Genomic DNA, 23,427 nt, shown 5'->3' with positions numbered 1-23,427 from the left:
TGAAAGAGAAAGACGCTTTCTGAGAAACTTCTTTGTGTTCTGTGAAATCATCTCAGAGAGTTACAGCTTTCCCCTCAAGAAGCCTTTCGCTAAGACAGTTCTTGTGGATTTGACAAAGTGATATTTGGAAGCCCATAGAGGGCATGGTGAAAAAGGAAATATCCTCAGATGACATCTGGAAAGAAGCTTTCTGAGAAACTGCTTAGTGTTCTGTTAATTCATCTCACAGAGTTACATCTGTATTTCTTGGATCTCTTTGCTAGCCTTATTTCTGTGGAATCTGAGAACAGATATTTCGGATCCCTTTGGAGACTATAGGGCCAAAGGAAATATCCTCCGATAACAAAGAGAAAGAAGCTTTCTGAGAAACTTCTTTGTGTTCTGTGAAATCATCTCACAGAGATACAGCTCTCCCCTCAAGAAGCATTTCGCTAAGACAGTTCTTGTGGAAGTGGCAAAGTGATATTTGGAAGCCCAAGAGGGCTAGGGTGAAAAAGGAAATATCCTCAGATGAAATCTGGAAAGAAGCTTTCTGAGAAACTGCTTAGTGTTCTGTTAATTCATCTCACAGAGTTACATCTGTATTTCGTGGATCTCTTTGCTAGCCTTATTTCTGTGGAATCTGAGAACAGATATTTCGGATCCCTTTGGAGACTATAGGGCCAAAGGAAATATCCTCCGATAAGAAAGAGAAAGAAGATTTCTGAGAAACTTCTTTGTGTTATGTGAAATCATCTCACAGAGTTACAGCTTTCCCCTCAAGAAGTCTTTCGCTAAGACAGTTCTTGTGGATTTGGCAAAGTGATATTTGGAAGCCCATAGAGGGCATGGTGAAAAAGGAAATATCCTAAGATGAAATCTGGAAAGAAGCTTTCTGAGAAACTGCTTAGTGTTCTATTAATTCATCTCACAGAGTTACATCTGTATTTCGTGGATCTCTTTGCTAGCCTTATTTCTGTGGAATCTGAGAACAGATATTTCGGATTCCTTTGGAGACTATACGGCCAAAGGAAATATCCTCCGAAAAGAAAGAGAAAGAAGCTTTCTGAGAAACTTCATTGTGTTCTGTGAACTCATCTCACAGAATCACAGCTTTCCCCTCAAGAAGACTTTCGCTAAGACAGTTCTTGTGGAATTGGCAAAGTGATATTTGGAAGCCCATAGAGTGGTATGATGAAAAAGGAAATATCCTCAGATGAAATCTGGAAGGAAGCTTTCTGAGAAACTGCTTAGTGTTCTGTAAATTCATCTCACAGAGTTACATCTGTATTTCGTGGATCTCCTTGCTAGCCTTATTTCTGTGGAATCTGAGAACAGATATTTCGGATCCCTTTGGAGACTATAGGGCCAAAGGAAATATCCTCCGATAACAAAGAGAAAGAAGCTTTCTGAGAAACATCTTTGTGTTCTGTGAAATCATCTCACAGAGTTACAGATTTCCCCTCAAGAAGCCTTTCGCTAAGACAGTTCTTGTGGAATTGGCAAAGTGATATTTGGAAGCCCATAGAGTTGTATGATGAAAAAGGAAATATCCTCAGATGAAATCTTGAAGGAAGCTTTCTGAGAAACTGCTTAGTGTTCTGTAAATTCATCTCACAGAGTTACATCTGTATTTCGTGGATCTCTTTGCTAGCCTTATTTCTCTGGAATCTGAGAACAGATATTTCGGATCCCTTTGGAGACTATAGGGCCAAAGGAAATATCCTCCGATAACAAAGAGAAAGAAGCTTTCTGAGAAACTTCTTTGTGTTCTGTGAAATCATCTCACAGGGTTACAGCTTTCCCCTCAAGAAGCCTTTCGCTAAGGCAGTTCTTGTGGAATTGTCAAAGTGATATTTGGAAGCCCATAGAGGGATAGGGTGAAAAAGGAAATATCCTCAGATGAAATCTGGAAAGAAGCTTTCTGAGAAACTGCTTAGTGTTCTGTTAATTCATCTCACAGAGTTACATCTGTATTTCGTGGATCTCTTTGTTAGCCTTATTTTTGTGGAATCTGAGAAGAGATATTTCGGATCCCTTTGGAGACTATAGGCCAAAGGAAATATCCTATGATAAAAAAGAGAAAGAAGCTTTCTGAGAAACTTCTTTGTGTTCTGTGAAATCATCTCACAGAATTACAACTTTCCCCTCAAGAAGCCTTTCGCTAAGACAGTTCTTCTGGAATTGGCAAAGTGATATTTGGAAGCCCATAGAGGGCTAAGATGAGAAAGGAAAAATCCTCAGATGAAATCTGGAAAGAAGCTTTCTGAGAAACTGCTTAGGGTTCTGTTAATTCATCTCACAGAGTTACATCTGTATTTCGTGGATCTCTTTGCCAGCCTTATTTCTGTGGAATCTGAGAACAGATATTTCGGTTCCCTTTGGAGACTATAGGGCCAAAGGAAATATCCTCCGATATCAAAGAGAAAGAAACTTTCTGAGAAACTTCTTTGTGTTCTGTGAAATCATCTCACGGAGTTACAGCTTTCCCCTAAAGAAGCCTTTCGCAGAGACAGTTCTTCTGGAATTGGCAAAGTGATATTTGGAAGCCCATAGAGGGCTAGGGTGAAAAAGGAAATATCCTCAAATGAAATCTGGATAGAAGCTTTCTGAGAAACTGCTTAGTGTTCTGTTAATTCATCTCACAGAGTTACATCTGTATTTCGTGGATCTCCTTGCTAGCCTTATTTCTGTGGAATCTGAGAACAGATATTTCGGATCCGTTTGGAGACTATAGGGCCAATGGAAATATCCTCCGATAACAAAGAGAAAGAAGCTTTCTGAGAAACTTCTTTGTGTTCTGTGAAATCATCTCACAGACTTACAGCTTTCCCCTCAAGAAGCCTTTCGCTAAGACAGTTCTTGTGGAATTGGCAAAGTGATATTTGGAAGCCCATAGAGGGCTATGGTGAAAAAGGAGATATCCTCAGATGAAATCTGGAAAGAAGCTTTCTGAGAAACTGCTTAGTGTTCTGTTAATTCATCTCACAGAGTTACATCTGTATTTCGTGGATCTCTTTGCTTGCCTTATTTCTGTGGAATCTGAGAACAGATATTTCGGATCCCTTTGGAGACTATAGGGCCAAAGGAAATATCCTCCGATATCAAAGAGAAAGAAACTTTCTGAGAAACTTCTTTGTGTTCTGTGAAATCATCTCACAGAGTTACAGCTTTCCCCTCAAGAAGCCTTTCGCAGAAACAGTTCTTGTGGAATTGGCAAAGTGATATTTGGAAGCCCATAGAGGGCTATGGTGAAAAAGGAAATATCCTCAGATGAAATCTGGAAAGAAGCTTTCTGAGAAACTGCTTAGTGTTCTGTTAATTCATCTCACAGAGTTACATCTGTATTTCGTGGATCTCCTTGCTAGCCTTATTTCTGTGAAATCTTAGAACAGATATTTCGGATCCGGTTGGAGACTATAGGGCCAAAGGAAATATCCTCCGATAACAAAGAGAAAGAAGCTTTCTGAGAAACTTCTTTGTGTTCTGTGAAATCATCTCACAGAGTTACAGCTTTCCCCTCAAGAAGCCTTTCGCTAAGACAGTTCTTGTGGATTTGGCAAAGTGATATTTGGAAGCCCATAGAGGGCATGGTGAAAAAGGAAATATCCTCAGATGAAATCTGGAAAGAAGCTTTCTGTGAAACTGCTTAGTGTTCTGTTAATTCATCTCACAGAGTTACATCTGTATTTCGTGGATCTCTTTGCTAGCCTTATTTCTGTGGAATCTGAGAACAGATATTTCGGATCCCTTTGGAGACTATAGGGCCAAAGGAAATATCCTCCGATAAGAAAGAGAAAGAAGATTTCTGAGAAACTTCTTTGTGTTATGTGAAATCATCTCACAGAGTTACAGCTTTCCCCTCAAGAAGCCTTTCGCTAAGACAGTTCTTATGGAATTGGCAAAGTGATATTTGGAAGCCCATAGAGGGCTATGGTGGAAAAGGAAATATCCTCAGATGAAATCTGGAAAGAAGCTTTCTGAGAAACTGCTTAGTGTTCTGTTAATTCATCTCACAGAGTTACATCTGTATTTCGTGGATCTCTTTGCTAGCCTTATTTCTGTGGAATCTGAGAACAGATATTTCGGATCCCTGTGGGGACTATATGGTCACAGGAAACATCCTCCGATATGAAAGAGAAAGACGCTTTCTGAGAAACTTCTTTGTGTTCTGTGAAATCATCTCAGAGAGTTACAGCTTTCCCCTCAAGAAGCCTTTCGCTAAGACAGTTCTTGTGGATTTGACAAAGTGATATTTGGAAGCCCATAGAGGGCATGGTGAAAAAGGAAATATCCTCAGATGACATCTGGAAAGAAGCTTTCTGAGAAACTGCTTAGTGTTCTGTTAATTCATCTCACAGAGTTACATCTGTATTTCTTGGATCTCTTTGCTAGCCTTATTTCTGTGGAATCTGAGAACAGATATTTCGGATCCCTTTGGAGACTATAGGGCCAAAGGAAATATCCTCCGATAACAAAGAGAAAGAAGCTTTCTGAGAAACTTCTTTGTGTTCTGTGAAATCATCTCACAGAGATACAGCTCTCCCCTCAAGAAGCATTTCGCTAAGACAGTTCTTGTGGAAGTGGCAAAGTGATATTTGGAAGCCCAAGAGGGCTAGGGTGAAAAAGGAAATATCCTCAGATGAAATCTGGAAAGAAGCTTTCTGAGAAACTGCTTAGTGTTCTGTTAATTCATCTCACAGAGTTACATCTGTATTTCGTGGATCTCTTTGCTAGCCTTATTTCTGTGGAATCTGAGAACAGATATTTCGGATCCCTTTGGAGACTATAGGGCCAAAGGAAATATCCTCCGATAAGAAAGAGAAAGAAGATTTCTGAGAAACTTCTTTGTGTTATGTGAAATCATCTCACAGAGTTACAGCTTTCCCCTCAAGAAGTCTTTCGCTAAGACAGTTCTTGTGGATTTGGCAAAGTGATATTTGGAAGCCCATAGAGGGCATGGTGAAAAAGGAAATATCCTAAGATGAAATCTGGAAAGAAGCTTTCTGAGAAACTGCTTAGTGTTCTATTAATTCATCTCACAGAGTTACATCTGTATTTCGTGGATCTCTTTGCTAGCCTTATTTCTGTGGAATCTGAGAACAGATATTTCGGATTCCTTTGGAGACTATACGGCCAAAGGAAATATCCTCCGAAAAGAAAGAGAAAGAAGCTTTCTGAGAAACTTCATTGTGTTCTGTGAACTCATCTCACAGAATCACAGCTTTCCCCTCAAGAAGACTTTCGCTAAGACAGTTCTTGTGGAATTGGCAAAGTGATATTTGGAAGCCCATAGAGTGGTATGATGAAAAAGGAAATATCCTCAGATGAAATCTGGAAGGAAGCTTTCTGAGAAACTGCTTAGTGTTCTGTAAATTCATCTCACAGAGTTACATCTGTATTTCGTGGATCTCCTTGCTAGCCTTATTTCTGTGGAATCTGAGAACAGATATTTCGGATCCCTTTGGAGACTATAGGGCCAAAGGAAATATCCTCCGATAACAAAGAGAAAGAAGCTTTCTGAGAAACATCTTTGTGTTCTGTGAAATCATCTCACAGAGTTACAGATTTCCCCTCAAGAAGCCTTTCGCTAAGACAGTTCTTGTGGAATTGGCAAAGTGATATTTGGAAGCCCATAGAGTTGTATGATGAAAAAGGAAATATCCTCAGATGAAATCTTGAAGGAAGCTTTCTGAGAAACTGCTTAGTGTTCTGTAAATTCATCTCACAGAGTTACATCTGTATTTCGTGGATCTCTTTGCTAGCCTTATTTCTCTGGAATCTGAGAACAGATATTTCGGATCCCTTTGGAGACTATAGGGCCAAAGGAAATATCCTCCGATAACAAAGAGAAAGAAGCTTTCTGAGAAACTTCTTTGTGTTCTGTGAAATCATCTCACAGGGTTACAGCTTTCCCCTCAAGAAGCCTTTCGCTAAGGCAGTTCTTGTGGAATTGTCAAAGTGATATTTGGAAGCCCATAGAGGGATAGGGTGAAAAAGGAAATATCCTCAGATGAAATCTGGAAAGAAGCTTTCTGAGAAACTGCTTAGTGTTCTGTTAATTCATCTCACAGAGTTACATCTGTATTTCGTGGATCTCTTTGTTAGCCTTATTTTTGTGGAATCTGAGAAGAGATATTTCGGATCCCTTTGGAGACTATAGGCCAAAGGAAATATCCTATGATAAAAAAGAGAAAGAAGCTTTCTGAGAAACTTCTTTGTGTTCTGTGAAATCATCTCACAGAATTACAACTTTCCCCTCAAGAAGCCTTTCGCTAAGACAGTTCTTCTGGAATTGGCAAAGTGATATTTGGAAGCCCATAGAGGGCTAAGATGAGAAAGGAAAAATCCTCAGATGAAATCTGGAAAGAAGCTTTCTGAGAAACTGCTTAGGGTTCTGTTAATTCATCTCACAGAGTTACATCTGTATTTCGTGGATCTCTTTGCCAGCCTTATTTCTGTGGAATCTGAGAACAGATATTTCGGTTCCCTTTGGAGACTATAGGGCCAAAGGAAATATCCTCCGATATCAAAGAGAAAGAAACTTTCTGAGAAACTTCTTTGTGTTCTGTGAAATCATCTCACGGAGTTACAGCTTTCCCCTAAAGAAGCCTTTCGCAGAGACAGTTCTTCTGGAATTGGCAAAGTGATATTTGGAAGCCCATAGAGGGCTAGGGTGAAAAAGGAAATATCCTCAAATGAAATCTGGATAGAAGCTTTCTGAGAAACTGCTTAGTGTTCTGTTAATTCATCTCACAGAGTTACATCTGTATTTCGTGGATCTCCTTGCTAGCCTTATTTCTGTGGAATCTGAGAACAGATATTTCGGATCCGTTTGGAGACTATAGGGCCAATGGAAATATCCTCCGATAACAAAGAGAAAGAAGCTTTCTGAGAAACTTCTTTGTGTTCTGTGAAATCATCTCACAGACTTACAGCTTTCCCCTCAAGAAGCCTTTCGCTAAGACAGTTCTTGTGGAATTGGCAAAGTGATATTTGGAAGCCCATAGAGGGCTATGGTGAAAAAGGAGATATCCTCAGATGAAATCTGGAAAGAAGCTTTCTGAGAAACTGCTTAGTGTTCTGTTAATTCATCTCACAGAGTTACATCTGTATTTCGTGGATCTCTTTGCTTGCCTTATTTCTGTGGAATCTGAGAACAGATATTTCGGATCCCTTTGGAGACTATAGGGCCAAAGGAAATATCCTCCGATATCAAAGAGAAAGAAACTTTCTGAGAAACTTCTTTGTGTTCTGTGAAATCATCTCACAGAGTTACAGCTTTCCCCTCAAGAAGCCTTTCGCAGAAACAGTTCTTGTGGAATTGGCAAAGTGATATTTGGAAGCCCATAGAGGGCTATGGTGAAAAAGGAAATATCCTCAGATGAAATCTGGAAAGAAGCTTTCTGAGAAACTGCTTAGTGTTCTGTTAATTCATCTCACAGAGTTACATCTGTATTTCGTGGATCTCCTTGCTAGCCTTATTTCTGTGAAATCTTAGAACAGATATTTCGGATCCGGTTGGAGACTATAGGGCCAAAGGAAATATCCTCCGATAACAAAGAGAAAGAAGCTTTCTGAGAAACTTCTTTGTGTTCTGTGAAATCATCTCACAGAGTTACAGATTTCCCCTCAAGAAGCCTTTCGCTAAGACCGTTCTTGTGGAAGTGGCAAAGTGATATTTGGAAGCCCAAGAGGACTAGGGTGAAAAAGGAAATATCCTCAGATGAAATCTGGAAAGAAGCTTTCTGAGAAACTGCTTAGTGTTCTGTTAATTCATCTCACAGAGTTACATCTGTATTTTGTGGATCTCTTTGCTAGCATTATTTCTGTGGAATCTGAGAACAGATATTTCGGATCCCTTTGGAGACTATAGGGCCAAAGGAAATATCCTCCGATAACAAAGAGAAAGAAGCTTTCTGAGAAACTTCTTTGTGTTCTGTGAAATCATCTCACAGAGTTACAGCTTTCCCTTCAAGAAGCCTTTCGCTAAGACAGTTCTTTTGGAATTGGCAAAGTGATATTTGGAAGCCCATAGAGGGCTATGGTGAAAAAGGAAATATCCTCAGATGAAATCTGGAAAGAAGCTTTCTGAGAAACTGCTTAGTGTTCTGTTAATTCATCTCACAGAGTTACATCTGTATTTCGTGGATCTCCTTGCTAGCCTTATTTCTGTGGAATCTGAGAACAGATATTTCGGATCCGTTTGGAGACTATAGGGCCAATGGAAATATCCTCCGATAACAAAGAGAAATAAGCTTTCTGAGAAACTTCTTTGTGTTCTGTGAAATCATCTCACAGAGTTACATATTTCCCCTCAAGAAGCCTTCGGCTAAGACAGTTCTTGTGGAATTGGCAAAGTGATATTTGGAAGCCCATAGAGGGCTATGGTGAAAAAGGAGATATCCTCAGATGAAATCTGGAAAGAAGCTTTCTGAGAAACTGCTTAGTGTTCTGTTAATTCACATCACAGAGTTACATCTGAATTTCGTGGATCTCCTTGTTAGCCTTATTTCTGTGGAATCTGAGAACAGATATTTCGGATCCGTTTGGAGACTATAGGGCCAATGGAAATTTCCTCCGATAACAAATTGAAATAAGATTTCTGAGAAACTTCTTTGTGTTCTGTGAAATCATCTCACAGAGTTACAGATTTCCCCTCAAGAAGCCTTTCGCTAAGACAGTTCTTGTGTAATTGGCAAAGTGATATTTGGAAGCCCATAGAGGGCTATGGTGAAAAAGGAGATATCCTCAGATGAAATCTGGAAAGAAGCTTTCTGAGAAACTGCTTAGTGTTCTGTTAATTCATCTCACAGAGTTACATCTGTATTTCGTGGATCTCTTTGCTAGCCTTATTTCTGTGGAATCTGAGAACAGATATTTCGGATTCCTTTGGAGACTATAGGGCCAAAGGAAATATCCTCCGATAACAAAGAGAAAGAAGCTTTCTGAGAAACTTCTTTGTGTTCTGTGAAATCATCTCACAGAGTTACAGATTTCCCCTCAAGAAGCCTTTCGCAGAGACAGTTCTTGTGGAATTGGCAAAGTGATATTTGGAAGCCCATAGAGGGCTATGGTGAAAAAGGAGATATCCTCAGATGAAACCTGGAAAGAAGCTTTCTGAGAACCTGCTTAGTGTTCTCTTAATTCATCTCACAGAGTTACATCTGTATTTCGTGGATCTCATTGCTAGCCTTATTTCTGTGGAATCTGAGAACAGATATTTCGGATCCCTTTGGAGACTATAGGGCCAAAGGAAATATCCTCCGATAACAAAGAGAAAGAAGCTTTCTGAGAAACTTCCTTGTGTTCTGTGAAATCATCTCACAGAGTTACAGCTTTCCCCTCAAGAAGCCTTTCGCTAAGACAGTTCTTGTGGAATTGGCAAAGTGATATTTGGAAGCCCATAGAGGGCTATGGTGAAAAAGGAAATATCCTCAGATGAAATCTGGAAGGAAGCTTTCTGAGAAACTGCTTAGTGTTCTGTTAATTCATCTCACAGAGTTACATCTGTATTTCGTGTATCTCTTTGCTAGCCTTATTTCTGTGGAATCTGAGAACAGATATTTCGGATCCCTTTGGAGACTATAGGGCCAAAGGAAATATCCTCCGATAACAAAGAGAAAGAAGCTTTCTGAGAAACTTCTTTGTGTTCTGTGAAATCATCTCACAGAGTTACAGCTTTCCCCTCAAGAAGCCTTTCGCTAAGACAGTTCTTGTGGATTTGGCAAAGGGATATTTGGAAGCCCATAGAGGGCTATGGTGAAAAAGGAAATATCCTCAGATGAAATCTGGAAAGAAGCTTTCTGAGAAACTGCTTAGTGTTCTGTTAATTCATCTCACAGGGTTACATCTGTATTTCGTGGATCTCTTTGCTAGCCTTATTTCTGTGGAATCTGAGAACAGATATTTCGGATCCCTTTGGAGACTATAGGGCCAAAGGAAATATCCTCCGATAACAAAGAGAAAGAAGCTTTCTGAGAAACTTCTTTGTGTTCTGTGAAATCATCTCACAGAGTTACAGCTTTCCCCTCAAGAAGCCTTTCGCTAAGACAGTTCTTGTGGACTTGGCAAAGGGATATTTGGAAGCCCATAGAGGGCTATGGTGAAAAAGGAAATATCCTCAGATGAAATCTGGAAAGAAGCTTTCTGAGAAACTGCTTAGTGTTCTGTTAATTCATCTCACAGAGTTACATCTGTATTTAGTGGATCTCCTTGCTAGCCTTATTTCTGTGGAATCTGAGAACAGATATTTGGGATCCCTTTGGAGACTATAGGGCCAAAGGAAATATCCTCCGATAACAAAGAGAAAGAAGCTTTCTGAGAAACTTCTTTGTGTTCTGTGAAATCATCTCACTGAGTTACAGCTTTCCCCTCAAGAAGCCTTTCGCTAAGACAGTTCTTGTGGAAGTGGCAAAGTGATATTTGGAAGCCCATAGAGGGCTAGGGTGAAGAAGGAAATATCCTCAGATGAAATCTGGAAAGAAGCTTTCTGAGAAACTGCTTAGTGTTCTGTTAATTCATCTCACAGAGTTACATCTGTATTTCGTGGATCTCTTTGCTAGCCTTATTTCTGTGGAATCTGAGAACAGATATTTCGGATCCCTTTGGAGACTATAGGGCCAAAGGAAATATCCTCCGATAACAAAGAGAAAGAAGCTTTCTGAGAAACTTCTTTGTGTTCTGTGAAATCATCTCACTGAGTTACAGCTTTCCCCTCAAGAAGCCTTTCGCTAAGACAGTTCTTGTGGAATAGGCAAAGTGATATTTGGAAGCCCGTAGAGGGCTGTGGTGAAAAAGGAAATATCCTCAGATGTAATCTGGAAAGAAGCTTTCTGAGAAACTGCTTAGGGTTCTGTTAATTCATCTCACAGAGTTACATCTGTATTTCGTGGATCTCTTTGCTAGCCTTATTTCTGTGGAATCTGACAACAGATATTTCGGTTCCCTTTGGAGACTATAGGGCCAAAGGAAATATCCTCCTATATCAAAGAGAAAGAAACTTTCTGAGAAACTTCTTCGTGTTCTATGAAATCATCTCACAGAGTTACAGCTTACCCCTCAAGAATCCTTTCGCAGAGACAGTTCTTCTGGAATTGGCAAAGTGATATTTGGAACCCCTAGAGGGCTAGGGTGAAAAAGGAAATATCCTCAGATGAAATCTGGATAGAAGGTTTCTGAGAAACTGCATAGTGTTCTGTTAATTCATCTCACAGAGTTACATCTGTATTTCGAGGATCTCCTTGTTAGCCTTATTTCTGTGGAATCTGAGAACAGATATTTCGGATCCGTTTGGAGACTATAGGGCCAATGGAAATATCCTCCGATAACAAAGAGAAATAAGCTTTCTGAGAAACTTCTTTGTGTTCTGTGAAATCATCTCACAGAGTTACAGATTTCCACTCAGGAAGCCTTTCGCTAAGAGAGTTCTTGTGGAATCGGCAAAGTGATATTTGGAAGCCCATAGAGGGCTACGGTGAAAAAGGAGATATCCTCAGATGAAATATGGAAAGAAGCTTTCTGAGAAACTGCTTAGTGTTCTGTTAATTCATCTCACAGAGTTACATCTGTATTTCGTGGATCTCTTTGCTAGCCTTATTTCTGTGGAATCTGAGAACAGATATTTCGGATCCTATTGGAGACTATAGGGCCAAAGGAAATATCCTCCGATATCAAAGAGAAAGAAACTTTCTGAAAACTTCTTTGTGTTCTGTGAAATCATCTCACAGAGTTACAGCTTTCCCCTCAAGAAGCCTTTCGCAGAGACAGTTCTTGTGGAATTGGCAAAGTGATATTTGGAAGCCCATAGAGGGCTATGGTGCAAAAGGAGATATCCTCAGATGAAATCTGGAAAGAAGCTTTCTGAGAACCTGCTTAGTGTTCTGTTAATTCATCTCACAGAGTTACATCTGTATTTCGTGGATCTCTTTGCTAGCCTTATTTCTGTGGAATCTGAGAACAGATATTTCGGATCCCTTTGGAGACTATAGGGCCAAAGGAAATATCCTCCGATAACAAAGAGAAAGAAGCTTTCTGAGAAACTTCCTTGTGTTCTGTGAAATCATCTCACAGAGTTACAGCTTTCCCCTCAAGAAGCCTTTCGCTAAGACAGTTCTTGTGGAATAGGCAAAGTGATATTTGGAAGCCCATAGAGGGCTATGGTAAAAAAGGAAATATCCTCCGATGAAATCTGGAAAGAAGCTTTCTGAGAAACTGCTTAGTGTTCTGTTAATTCATCTCACAGAGTTACATCTGTATTTCGTGGATCTCTTTGCTAGCCTTATTTCTGTGGAATCTGAGAACAGATATTTCGGATCCCTTTGGAGACTATAGGGCCAAAGGAAATATCCTCCGATAACAAAGAGAAAGAAGCTTTCTGAGAAACTTCTTTGTGTTCTGTGAAATCATCTCACAGAGTTACAGCTTTGCCCTCAAGAAGCCTTTCGCTAAGACAGTTCTTGTGGATTTGGCAAAGTGATATTTGGAAGCCCATAGAGGGCTATGGTGAAAAAGGAAATATCCTCAGATGAAATCTGGAAAGAAGCTTTCTGAGAAACTGCTTAGTGTTCTGTTAATTCATCTCACAGAGTTACATCTGTATTTCGTGGATCTCTTTGCTAGCCTTATTTCTGTGGAATCTGAGAACAGATATTTCGGATCCCTTTGGAGACTATAGGGCCAAAGGAAATATCCTCCGATAACAAAGAGAAAGAAGCTTTCTGAGAAACTTCTTTCTGTTCTGTGAAATCATCTCACAGAGTTACAGCTTTCCCCTCAAGAAGCCTTTCGCTAAGACAGTTCTTGTGGAAGTGGCAAAGTGATATTTGGAAGCCCATAGAGGGCTATGGTGAAAAAGGAAATATCCTCAGATGAAATCTGGAAAGAAGCTTTCTGAGAAACTGCTTAGTGTTCTGTTAATTCATCTCACAGAGTTACATCTGTATTTCGTGGATCTCTTTGCTAGCCTTATTTCTGTGGAATCTGAGAACAGATATTTCGGATCCCTTTGGAGACTATAGGGCCAAAGGAAATATCCTCCGATAACAAAGAGAAAGAAGCTTTCTGAGAAACTTCTTTCTGTTCTGTGAAATCATCGCACAGAGTTACAGCTTTCCCCTCAAGAAGCCTTTCGCTAAGACAGTTCTTGTGGAAGTGGCAAAGTGATATTTGGAAGCCCATAGAGGGCTAGGGTGAAGAAGGAAATATCCTCAGATGAAATCTGGAAAGAAGCTTTCTGAGAAACTGCTTAGTGTTCTGTTAATTCATCTCACAGAGTTACATCTGTATTTCGTGGATCTCTTTGCTAGCCTTATTTCTGTGGAATCTGAGAACAGATATTTCGGATCCTTTTGGAGACTATAGGGCCAAAGGAAATATCCTCCGATAACAAAGAGAAAGAAGCTTTCTGAGAAACTTCTTTGTGTTCTGTGAAATCATCTCACTGAGTTACAGCTTTCCCCTCAAGAAGCCTTTCGCTAAGACAGTTCTTGTGGAATAGGCAAAGTGATATTTGGAAGCCCGTAGAGGGCTGTGGTGAAAAAGGAAATATCCTCAGATGTAATCTGGAAAGAAGCTTTCTGAGAAACTGCTTAGGGTTCTGTTAATTCATCTCACAGAGTTACATCTGTATTTCGTGGATCTCTTTGCTAGCCTTATTTCTGTGGAATCTGACAACAGATATTTCGGTTCCCTTTGGAGACTATAGGGCCAAAGGAAATATCCTCCTATATCAAAGAGAAAGAAACTTTCTGAGAAACTTCTTCGTGTTCTATGAAATCATCTCACAGAGTTACAGCTTACCCCTCAAGAATCCTTTCGCAGAGACAGTTCTTCTGGAATTGGCAAAGTGATATTTGGAACCCCTAGAGGGCTAGGGTGAAAAAGGAAATATCCTCAGATGAAATCTGGATAGAAGGTTTCTGAGAAACTGCTTAGTGTTCTGTTAATTCATCTCACAGAGTTACATCTGTATTTCGAGGATCTCCTTGCTAGCCTTATTTCTGTGGAATCTGAGAACAGATATTTCGGATCCGTTTGGAGACTATAGGGCCAATGGAAATATCCTCCGATAACAAAGAGAAATAAGCTTTCTGAGAAACTTCTTTGTGTTCTGTGAAATCATCTCACAGAGTTACAGCTTTCCCCTCAAGAAGCCTTTCGCTAAGACAGTTCTTGTGGAATTGGCAAAGTGATATTTGGAAGCTCATAGAGGGCTATGGTGAAAAAGGAGATATCCTCAGATGAAATCTGGAAAGAAGCTTTCTGAGAAACTGCTTAGTGTTCTGTTAATTCATCTCACAGAGTTACATCTGTATTTCGTGGATCTCTTTGCTAGCCTTATTTCTGTGGAATCTGAGAACAGATATTTCGGATCCCTTTGGAGACTATAGGGCCAAAGGAAATATCCTCCGATAACAAAGAGAAAGAAGCTTTCTGAGAAACTTCTTTGTGTTCTGTGAAATCATCTCACTGAGTTACAGCTTTCCCCTCAAGAAGCCTTTCGCAAAGACAGTTCTTGTGTAAGTGGCAAAGTGATATTTGGAAGCCCAAGAGGGCTAGGGTGAAAAAGGAAATATCCTCAGATGAAATCTGGAAAGAAGCTTTCTGAGAAACTGCTTAGTGTTCTGTTAATTCATCTCACAGAGTTACATCTGTATTTCGTGGATCTCCTTGCTAGCCTTATTTCTGTGGAATCTTAGAACAGATATTTCGGATCCCTTTGGAGACTATAGGGCCAAAGGAAATATGCTCCGATAAGAAAGAGAAAGAATCTTTCTGAGAAACTTCTTTGTGTTCTGTGAAATCATCTCACAGAGTAACAGAATTCCCCTCAAGAAGCCTTTCGCTAAGACAGTTCTTTTGGAATTGGCAAGGTGATATTTGGAAGCCCATACAGGTCTATGGTGAAAAAGGAGATATCCTCAGATGAAATCTGGAAAGAAGCTTTCTGAAAAACTGCTTAGTGTTCTGTTAATTCATCTCACAGAGTTACATCTGTATTTCGTGGATCTCTTTGCTAGCCTTATTTCTGTGGAATCTGAGAACAGATATTTTGGATCCCTTTGGAGACTACAGGGCCAAAGGAAATATCGTCCGATAACAAAGAGAAAGAAGCTTTCTGAGAAACTTCTTTGTGTTCTGTGAAATCATCTCACAGAGTAACAGAATTCCCCTCAAGAAGCCTTTCGCTAAGACAGTTCTTGTGGAATTGGCAAAGTGATATTTGGAAGCCCATACAGGGATATGGTGAAAAAGGAGTTATCCTCAGATGAAATCTGGAAAGAAGCCTTCTGAAAAACTGCTTAGTGTTCTGTTAATTCATCTCACAGAGTTATATCTGTATTTCGTGGATCTCTTTGCTAGCCTTATTTCTGTGGAATCTGAGAACAGATATTTCGGATCCCTTTGGAGACTATAGGGCCAAAGGAAATATCCTCCGATAACAAAGAGAAAGAGCTTTCTGAGAAACATCTTTGTGTTCTGTGAAATCATTTCACAGAGTTACAGATTACCCCTCAAGAAGCCTTTCGCTAAGACAGTTCTTGTGGAATTGGCAAAGTGATATTTTGAAGCCCTTAGAGGGCTATGGTGAAAAAGGAAATATCCTCAGATGAAATCTGGAAAGAAGCTTTCTGAGAAACTGCTTAGTGTTCTGTTAATTCATCTCACAGAGTTACATCTGTATTTCGTGGATCTCTTTGCTAGCCTTATTTCTGTGGAATCTGAGAACAGATATTTCGGATCCCTTTGGAGACTATAGGGCCAAAGGAAATATCCTCCGAAAACAAAGAGAAAGAAGCTTTCTGAGAAACTTCTTTGTGTTCTGTGAAATCATCTCACAGAGTTACAGCTTTCCCCTCAAGAAGCCTTTCGCTACGACAGTTCTTGTGGATTTGGCAAAGTGATATTTGGAAGCCCATAGAAGGCTATGGTGAAAAAGGAAATATCCTCAGATGAAATCTGGAAAGAAGCTTTCTGAGAAACTGCTTAGTGTTCTGTTAATTCATCTCACAGAGTTACATCTGTATTTCCTGGATCTCTTTGCTAGCCTTATTTCTGTGGAATCTGAGAAGAGATATTTTGGATCCCTTTGGAGACTATAGGGCCAAAGGAAATATCCTCCGATAACAAAGAGAAAGAAGCTTTCTGAGAAACTTCTTTGTGTTCTGTGAAATCATCTCACAGAGTTACAGCTTTCCCCTCAAGAAGCCTTTCGCTAAGACAGTTCTTGTGGAAGTGGCAAAGTGATATTTGGAAGCCCATAGAGGGCTAGGGTGAAGAAGGAAATATCCTCAGATGAAATCTGGAAAGAAGCTTTCTGAGAAACTGCTTAGTGTTCGGTTAATTCATCTCACAGAGTTACATCTGTATTTCGTGGATCTCTTTGCTAGCCTTATTTCTGTGGAATCTGAGAACAGATATTTCGGATCCGTTTGGAGACTATAGGGCCAAAGGAAATATCCTCCGATAACAAAGAGAAAGAAGCTTTCTGAGAAACTTCTTTGTGTTCTGTGAAATCATCTCACAGAGTTACAGCTTTACCCTCAAGAAGCCTTTCGCTAAGACAGTTCTTGTGGAAGTGGCAAAGTGATATTTGGAAGCCCAAGAGGGCCTGGGTGAAAAAGGAAATATCCTCAGATGAAATCTGGAAAGAAGCTTTCTGAGAAACTGCTTAGTGTTCTGTTAATTCATCTCACAGAGTTACATCTGTATTTCGTGGATCCCTTTGCTAGCCTTATTTCTGTGCAATCTGAGAACAGATATTTCGGATCCCTTTGGAGACTATAGGGCCAAAGGGAATATCCTCCGATAACAAAGAGAAAGAAGCTTTCTGAGAAACTTCTTTGTGTTCTGTAAAATCATCTCACAGAGTTACAGCTTACCCCTCAAGAATCCTTTCGCAGAGACAGTTCTTCAGGAATTGGCAAAGTGATATTTGGAACCCCTAGAGGGCTAGGGTGAAAAAGGAAATATCCTCAGATGAAATCTGGATAGAAGGTTTCTGAGAAACTGCTTAGTGTTCTGTTAATTCATCTCACAGAGTTACATCTGTATTTCGAGGATCTCCTTGCTAGCCTTATTTCTGTGGAATCTGAGAACAGATATTTCGGATCCGTTTGGAGACTATAGGGCCAATGGAAATATCCTCCGATAACAAAGAGAAATAAGCTTTCTGAGAAACTTCTTTGTGTTCTGTGAAATCATCTCACAGAGTTACAGATTTCCACTCAGGAAGCCTTTCGCAGAGACAGTTCTTGTGGAATTGGCAAAGTGATATTTGGAAGCCCATAGAGGGCTATGGTGAAAAAGGAGATATCCTCAGATGAAATATGGAAAGAAGCTTTCTGAGAAACTGCTTAGTGTTCTGTTAATTCATCTCACAGAGTTACATCTGTATTTCGTGGATCTCTTTGCTAGCCTTATTTCTGTGGAATCTGAGAACAGATATTTCGGATCCCTTTGGAGACTATAGGGCCAAAGGAAATATCCTCCGATATCAAAGAGAAAGAAACTTTCTGAAAACTTCTTTGTGTTCTGTGAAATCATCTCACAGAGTTACAGCTTTCCCCTCAAGAAGCCTTTCGCAGAGACAGTTCTTGTGGAATTGGCAAAGTGATATTTGGAAGCCCATAGAGGGCTATGGTGAAAAAGGAGATATCCTCAGATGAAATCTGGAAAGAAGCTTTCTGAGAACCTGCTTAGTGTTCTGTTAATTCATCTCACAGAGTTACATCTGTATTTCGTGGATCTCTTTGCTAGCCTTATTTCTGTGGAATCTGAGAACAGATATTTCGGATCCCTTTGGAGACTATAGGGCCAAAGGAAATATCCTCCGATAACAAAGAGAAAGAAGCTTTCTGAGAAACTTCCTTGTGTTCTGTGAAATCATCTCACAGAGTTACAGCTTTCCCCTCAAGAAGCCTTTCGCTAAGACAGTTCTTGTGGAATAGGCAAAGTGATATTTGGAAGCCCATAGAGGGCTATGGTGAAAAAGGAAATATCCTCAGATGAAATCTGGAAGGAAGCTTTCTGAGAAACTGCTTAGTGTTCTGTTAATTCATCTCACAGAGTTACATCTGTATTTCGTGTATCTCTTTGCTAGCCTTATTTCTGTGGAATCTGAGAACAGATATTTCGGATCCCTTTGGAGACTATAGGGCCAAAGGAAATATCCTCCGATAACAAAGAGAAAGAAGCTTTCTGAGAAACTTCTTTGTGTTCTGTGAAATCATCTCACAGAGTTACAGCTTTCCCCTCAAGAAGCCTTTCGCTAAGACAGTTCTTGTGGAAGTGGCAAAGTGATATTTGGAAGCCCATAGAGGGCTAGGATGAAGAAGGAAATATCCTCAGATGAAATCTGGAAAGAAGCTTTCTGAGAAACTGCTTAGTGTTCTGTTAATTCATCTCACAGAGTTACATCTGTATTTCGTGGATCTCTTTGCTAGCCTTATTTCTGTGGAATCTGAGAACAGATATTTCGGATCCTTTTGGAGACTATAGGGCCAAAGGAAATATCCTCCGATAACAAAGAGAAAGAAGCTTTCTGAGAAACTTCTTTGTGTTCTGTGAAATCATCTCACTGAGTTACAGCTTTCCCCTCAAGAAGCCTTTCGCTAAGACAGTTCTTGTGGAATAGGCAAAGTGATATTTGGAAGCCCGTAGAGGGCTGTGGTGAAAAAGGAAATATCCTCAGATGTAATCTGGAAAGAAGCTTTCTGAGAAACTGCTTAGGGTTCTGTTAATTCATCTCACAGAGTTACATCTGTATTTCGTGGATCTCTTTGCTAGCCTTATTTCTGTGGAATCTGACAACAGATATTTCGGTTCCCTTTGGAGACTATAGGGCCAAAGGAAATATCCTCCTATATCAAAGAGAAAGAAACTTTCTGAGAACCTTCTTCGTGTTCTATGAAATCATCTCACAGAGTTACAGCTTACCCATCAAGAATCCTTTCGCAGAGACAGTTCTTCTGGAATTGGCAAAGTGATATTTGGAACCCCTAGAGGGCTAGGGTGAAAAAGGAAATATCCTCAGATGAAATCTGGATAGAAGGTTTCTGAGAAACTGCTTAGTGTTCTGTTAATTCATCTCACAGAGTTACATCTGTATTTCGAGGATCTCCTTGCTAGCCTTATTTCTGTGGAATCTGAGAACAGATATTTCGGATCCGTTTGGAGACTATAGGGCCAATGGAAATATCCTCCGATAACAAAGAGAAATAAGCTTTCTGAGAAACTTCTTTGTGTTCTGTGAAATCATCTCACAGAGTTACAGATTTCCACTCAAGAAGCCTTTCGCTAAGAGAGTTCTTGTGGAATTGGCAAAGTGATATTTGGAAGCCCATAGAGGGCTATGGTGAAAAAGGAGATATCCTCAGATGAAAACTGGAAAGAAGCTTTCTGAGAAACTGCTTAGTGTTCTGTTAATTCATCTCACAGAGTTACATCTGTATTTCGTGGATCTCTTTGCTAGCCTTATTTCTGTGGAATCTGAGAACAGATATTTCGGATCCCTTTGGAGACTATAGGGCCAAAGGAAATATCCTCCGATATCAAACAGAAAGAAACTTTCTGAAAACTTCTTTGTGTTCTGTGAAATCATCTCACAGAGTTACAGCTTTCCCCTCAAGAAGCCTTTCGCAGAGACAGTTCTTGTGGAATTGGCAAAGTGATATTTGGAAGCCCATAGAGGGCTATCGTGAAAAAGGAAATATCCTCAGATGAAATCTGGAAAGAAGCTTTCTGAGAAACTGCTTAGTGTTCTGTTAATTCATCTCACAGAGTTACATCTGTATTTCGTGGATCTCCTTGCTAGCCTTATTTCTGTGGAATCTTAGAACAGATATTTCGGATCCCTTTGGAGACTATAGGGCCAAAGGAAATATGCTCCGATAAGAAAGAGAAAGAATCTTTCTGAGAAACTTCCTTGTGTTCTGTGAAATCATCTCACAGAGTTACAGCTTTCCCCTCAAGAAGCCTTTCGCTAAGACAGTTCTTGTGGAATCGGCAAAGTGATATTTGGAAGCTCATAGAGGGATATGGTGAAAAAGGAGATATCCTCAGATGAAATCTGGAAAGAAGCTTTCTGAGAAACTGCTTAGTGTTCTGTTAATTCATCTCACAGAGTTACATCTGTATTTCGTGGATCTCTTTGCTAGCCTTATTTCTGTGGAATCTGAGAACAGATATTTCGGATCCCTTTGGAGACTATAGGGCCAAAGGAAATATCCTCCGATAACAACGAGAAAGAAGCTTTCTGAGAAACTTCTTTGTGTTCTGTGAAATCATCTCACAGAGTTACAGCTTTCCCCTCAAGAAGCTTTTCGCTAAGACAGTTCTTGTGGAATTGGCAAAGTGATATTTGGAAGCCCTTAGAGGGCTATGGTGAAAAGGAAATATCCTCAGATGAAATCTGTAAAGAAGCTTTCTGAGAAACTGCTTAGTGTTCTGTTAATTCATCTCACAGAGTTACATCTGTATTTCGTGGATCTCCTTGCTAGCCTTATTTCTGTGGAATCTGAGAACAGATATTTCGGATCCCTTTGGAGACTATAGGGCCAAAGGAAATATCCTCCGATAACAAAGAGAAAGATGCTTTCTGAGAAACTTCTTTGTGTTCTGTGAAATCATCTCACAGAGTAACAGAATTCCCCTGAAGAAGCCTTTCGCTAAGACAGTTCTTGTGGAATTGGCAAAGTGATATTTGGAAGCCCATACAGGGCTATGGTGAAAAAGGAGATATCCTCAGATGAAATCTGGAAAGAAGCTTTCTGAAAAACTGCTTAGTGTTCTGTTAATTCATCTCACAGAGTTACATCTGTATTTCGTGGATCTCTTTGCTAGCCTTATTTCTGTGGAATCTGAGAACAGATATTTTGGATCCCTTTGGAGACAACAGGGCCAAAGGAAATATCGTCTGATAACAAAGAGAAAGAAGCTTTCTGAGAAACTTCTTTGTGTTCTTTGAAATCATCTCACAGAGTTACAAATTTCCCCTCAAGAAGCCTTTCGCTAAGACAGTTCTTCTGGAATTGGCAAAGTGATATTTGGAAGCCCATAGAGGGCTATGGTGAAAAAGGAAATATCCTCAGATGAAATCTGAGGATATGAAGCTTTCTGAGAAACTGCTTAGTGTTCTGTTAATTCATCTCACAGAGTTACATCTGTATTTCGTGGATCTCTTTGCTAGCCTTATTTCTGTGGAATCTGAGAACAGATATTTCCGATCCCTTTGGAGACTATAGGGCCAAAGGAAATATCCTCCGATAACAAAGAGAAAGAGCTTTCTGAGAAACATCTTTGTGTTCTGTGAAATCATTTCACAGAGTTACAGCTTACCCCTCAAGAAGCCTTTCGCTAAGACAGTTCTTGTGGAATTGGCAAAGTGATATTTTGAAGCCCTTAGAGGGCTATGGTGAAAAAGGAAATATCCTCAGATGAAATCTGGAAAGAAGCTTTCTGAGAAACTGCTTAGTGTTCTGTTAATTCATCTCACAGAGTTACATCTGTATTTCGTGGATCTCTTTGCTAGCCTTATTTCTGTGGAATCTGACAACAGATATTTCGGATCCCTTTGGAGACTATAGGGCCAAAGGAAATATCCTCCGAAAACAAAGAGAAAGAAGCTTTCTGAGAAACTTCTTTGTGTTCTGTGAAATCATCTCACAGAGTTACAGCTTTCCCCTCAAGAAGCCTTTCGCTACGACAGTTCTTGTGGATTTGGCAAAGTGATATTTGGAAGCCCATAGAAGGCTATGGTGAAAAAGGAAATATCCTCAGATGAAATCTGGAAAGAAGCTTTCTGAGAAACTGCTTAGTGTTCTGTTAATTCATCTCACAGAGTTACATCTGTATTTCGTGGATCTCTTTGCTAGCCTTATTTCTGTGGAATCTGAGAACAGATATTTTGGATCCCTTTGGAGACTATAGGGCCAAAGGAAATATCCTCCGATAACAAAGAGAAAGAAGCTTTCTGAGAAACTTCTTTGTGTTCTGTGAAATCATCTCACAGAGTTACAGCTTTCCCCTCAAGAAGCCTTTCGCTAAGACAGTTCTTGTGGAAGTGGCAAAGTGATATTTGGAAGCCCATAGAGGGCTAGGGTGAAGAAGGAAATATCCTCAGATGAAATCTGGAAAGAAGCTTTCTGAGAAACTGCTTAGTGTTCGGTTAATTCATCTCACAGAGTTACATCTGTATTTCGTGGATCTCTTTGCTAGCCTTATTTCTGTGGAATCTGAGAACAGATATTTCGGATCCGTTTGGAGACTATAGGGCCAAAGGAAATATCCTCCGATAACAAAGAGAAAGAAGCTTTCTGAGAAACTTCTTTGTGTTCTGTGAAATCATCTCACAGAGTTACAGCTTTACCCTCAAGAAGCCTTTCGCTAAGACAGTTCTTGTGGAAGTGGCAAAGTGATATTTGGAAGCCCAAGAGGGCTAGGGTGAAAAAGGAAATATCCTCAGATGAAATCTGGAAAGAAGCTTTCTGAGAAACTGCTTAGTGTTCTGTTAATTCATCTCACAGAGTTACATCTGTATTTCGTGGATCTCTTTGCTAGCCTTATTTCTGTGGAATCTGAGAACAGATATTTCGGATCCCTTTGGAGACTATAGGGCCAAAGGAAATATCCTCCGTTAACAAAGAGAAAGAAGCTTTCTGAGAAACTTCTTTGTGTTCTGTGAAATCATCTCACAGAGTTACAGCTTTCCCCTCAAGAAGCCTTTCGCTAAGACAGTTCTTGTGGATTTGGCAAAGTGATATTTGGAAGCCCATAGAAGGCTATGGTGAAAAAGGAAATATCCTCAGATGAAATCTGGAAAGAAGCTTTCTGAGAAACTGCTTAGTGTTCTGTTAATTCATCTCACAGAGTTACATCTGTATTTCGTGGATCTCTTTGCTAGCCTTATTTCTGTGGAATCTGAGAACAGATATTTTGGATCCCTTTGGAGACTATAGGGCCAAAGGAAATATCCTCCGATAACAAAGAGAAAGAAGCTTTCTGAGAAACTTCTTTGTGTTCTGTGAAATCATCTCACAGAGTTACAGCTTTCCCCTCAAGAAGCCTTTCGCTAAGACAGTTCTTGTGGAAGTGGCAAAGTGATATTTGGAAGCCCATAGAGGGCTAGGGTGAAGAAGGAAATATCCTCAGATGAAATCTGGAAAGAAGCTTTCTGAGAAACTGCTTACGGTTCTATTAATTCATCTCACAGAGTTACATCTGTATTTCGTGGATCTCTTTGCTAGCCTTATTTCTGTGGAATCTGACAACAGATATTTCGGTTCCCTTTGGAGACTATAGGGCCAAAGGAAATATCCTCCGATATCAAAGAGAAAGAAACTTTCTGAGAAACTTCTTTGTGTTCTATGAAATCATCTCACAGAGTTACAGCTTTCCTCTCAAGAAGCCTTTCGCAGAGACAGTTCTTCTGGAATTGGCAAAGTGATA

Source organism: Macaca fascicularis, chromosome 20 (genome assembly GCF_037993035.2).
Source record: "Macaca fascicularis isolate 582-1 chromosome 20, T2T-MFA8v1.1".
NCBI lineage: Eukaryota > Metazoa > Chordata > Mammalia > Primates > Cercopithecidae > Macaca > Macaca fascicularis.
The sequence above is the reverse complement of the archived record's forward strand: the minus strand, read 5'-3'. Positions refer to the sequence as shown.